This window comes from Canis lupus, chromosome 11 (genome assembly GCF_048164855.1).
Source record: "Canis lupus baileyi chromosome 11, mCanLup2.hap1, whole genome shotgun sequence".
Taxonomy (NCBI): Eukaryota; Metazoa; Chordata; class Mammalia; order Carnivora; family Canidae; genus Canis; species Canis lupus.
The window spans coordinates 35,568,815-35,571,657 of NC_132848.1; the positions used below are offsets into that span (position 1 = coordinate 35,568,815).

General features: G+C 38.5%; 2 pseudogenes; both read left to right on the forward strand.

Moving 5' to 3' along the window:
- Positions 1 to 298: 298 nt before the first annotated feature.
- Positions 299 to 856, forward strand: LOC140642196 (zinc-regulated GTPase metalloprotein activator 1A pseudogene; annotated as a pseudogene).
- A 30-nt stretch (positions 857 to 886) lies between these two features.
- Positions 887 to 1,694, forward strand: LOC140642197 (zinc-regulated GTPase metalloprotein activator 1C pseudogene; annotated as a pseudogene).
- The last annotated feature ends 1,149 nt before the right edge of the window (positions 1,695 to 2,843 follow it).

Sequence of the window (2,843 nt, forward strand, 5' to 3'; positions counted from 1 at the left end):
ACTTTACCCATTGTCCTCTCCTCTCTTACTTAATCAAGGATAAAGAAAACCACTGTATAATGATCAAGGGGCCAATTATCTAAGAAGAATTAACAATCCTGAATATGTATGCACCTAACAACACGAGGCAAAAATTGATACAACTGCAAAGAGAAATAGAAGAAGCCATTAGAGTTAGAGACTTTAACACCCTTCTATCAGAAATAGACAGCTGTGGCAGGCAGAAATCAGTAAAGATATAGTTGAACTCAACAGTGCCAGTAGTTAATCCTTAAGCTCACATGGAACATTCACCCACATGGACCACACTCTGGGCCATAAAACACACCTTAACAAAGATAGTGTAATCGAAATCATACAATGTCTGCTCTCAGACCCCAGTGAGATTAAACTAGAAATCGGTAACAAAATATAGCTGGAAAAATCCCCCAAATACTTGGCAATTAAGCAATACACTTGTAAATAACACATGGGGGTCCCAGCTCTTGAGCTGAGGGAGAGGCATGCTGTGCAGCTGGTCAGGATGTCAGAGCTGTGGATGAGGAAGAGGAGCAGACAGAGGAGGACTGTCCTGAATTGATCCCCATTGAGATGAGGGAAGGAGAGGAGGAGGAAAAGTCTGGTCCTGGTACCAAGATCCTAGTCACAATTATCACTAGGTATTAAGGGGCTAGGTGCACCAATACTTCTGAAAAATATCTTGATGGAGCAACATAAGAAAAGAGTAGTAGTTATTTCAAACAAATTTGGGGGAGAAAGTACAGTGGAGAAATCCTTATCTGTCAGCCAAAGTGAAGTTCTCTACCAAAAATAGTTGGAACTTAGAAATGATTGCCTCTGCTATTCTACTGAATAGGATAGTGGCCCTGGAGCTAACGAGAATGTGATGCAGAAGAAGGGAAAATTTGATGACATACCATTAAAGACCACTGGATTAGCAGATGCTGGTGCTGTAGCATCTTTGTTTTGGGGTTGATGCTGAATTAGGGATTAATATTTCTCTTATTAGTATCAGAACTCTTGTGGATACAAAATATGGATTAAAACATTTAGCAGTAGAAAAACTCGATGGTCTTATCCAGGAGGCTTCTAGGCAAACTGCTTCAGCAGATACCATTATCATTAATAAAACAGATTGGGTTTCACAAGAGGATTTAAACAAATTAAGAATCACCATTAGATCAATAAATGGACTGGGAAAATTTTTAGAAACACAAGGATCAAGAGCTGATCTCTCTAATATACTAGCTCTTCATGTCTTTGACAGTCTCTCTGGAATATATTTGCAGAAAAACTTCAACACTTACCAACCACACAGCCTTGCGCTGATCAGAGCATCATCAACATCACATTTTAGAACCAAGCGATGTGAAGGAAGAAAGTCTAAATGGATTTATTCAGAATCTTCTGTGGGTGAAGAATGTGAGAAGCAAGGACAATGACTGCATGCAGGTCAAGCAACTCAAGGGGCAGGTGTTGATCAAAGACAAACCAAAACCAATGATTGTCCAAGGTGCCCATGAGCTCTATGATCTGGAGGAGAGCTGGAAAGAAGATACTGAGAGAACGAATCAATTGGCTCTTATTGATGGGAATCTAGATGAGGACATCTTCAATAACTACTTATAGCTACTAAGACTGAAACAGAAAAGTGGTGGACAACACATTTCAAAGAAGATCAAGTTTATCCATAACACTAGAAACATTTCTTATCCAAAGGATTGGATGATATAATTGGGAATAAGTTTCCTACCAGGTGTATTTCAAGCATCTATTCTTTGTATTACTTCTGTTACAAATTCCAGTATACTTTCAAATAGTGCTTATTTTACAAAATACATAAAATATAGTTATTAAATACTGTGAAACATTTGACATTCATACAATAAAATATAATGTCCACTGGAAAATAAGTAAATAGAACAAACTCATAAACAATACATAAATGAAAGAAGAAATCTCAAGAGAATTCTATTTTATTTTTTAAATTTTTTTAAAGATTTTTATTTACTCATTCATGAGACACACACACACACACACAGAGGCAGAGACACAAGGCAGAAGGAGAAGCAGGCTCCATGCAGGGAGCCCGACACGGGACTCGATCCCAGGTCTCCAGGATCAGGCCCTGGGCTGAAGGCAGTGCTAAACTGCTGAGCCACCCAGGGCTGCCCGTCAAGAGAATTTTAAAATATTTTGAACTAAATAAAAATACAACTTATCAAAATTTGTGAGATGAAAACAGTGCTTAGAAAAATATTTATAGCACTGCATACCTGCATTAGAAAAGAAGAAATATCTGAAAATCAATGACCTAAGCTACCATCTTAGGAAAACTAGAAGAGAAGAAAAAGAAGGAGCAGATCCAAGCTATGCAGTGCTCAGTTCAGAATTCCATCTGTATTGGCCTCCCTGAGCCACAACTTCAACTCAAAGAAGCTCCCGGGCTCTGTGTCAGTGCCTCCTCCTCCATATAACACCTCCTGGAACCTTTCTCCAGGCAGGAATCTGGGGCAATCATTGATTTCTCTTCTCTCAGGAATCACTGTCCTGAGTTGCCAGCTGCCCACTGACACATACTGACATTTCACAGTATTGAATTTTCCACAAGAGAAAGTAAATCCCGAACAAAAAAAAAAAAAAAAGAAAGAAAGTAAATTCAGTACCCATTAGTGCATTGTGACCAGAGTCAGAAGTCAGATCATTGCTATTTTCCTTTTTTTGTTTGAATTCAATTAGCCAACATAGAGTACATCATTAGTTTCAGATGTAGTGTTCAATAATTTATCAGTTGCATATAACACCCAGTGCTCATCACTGCTTGTGCCCATCACTATTTCAAA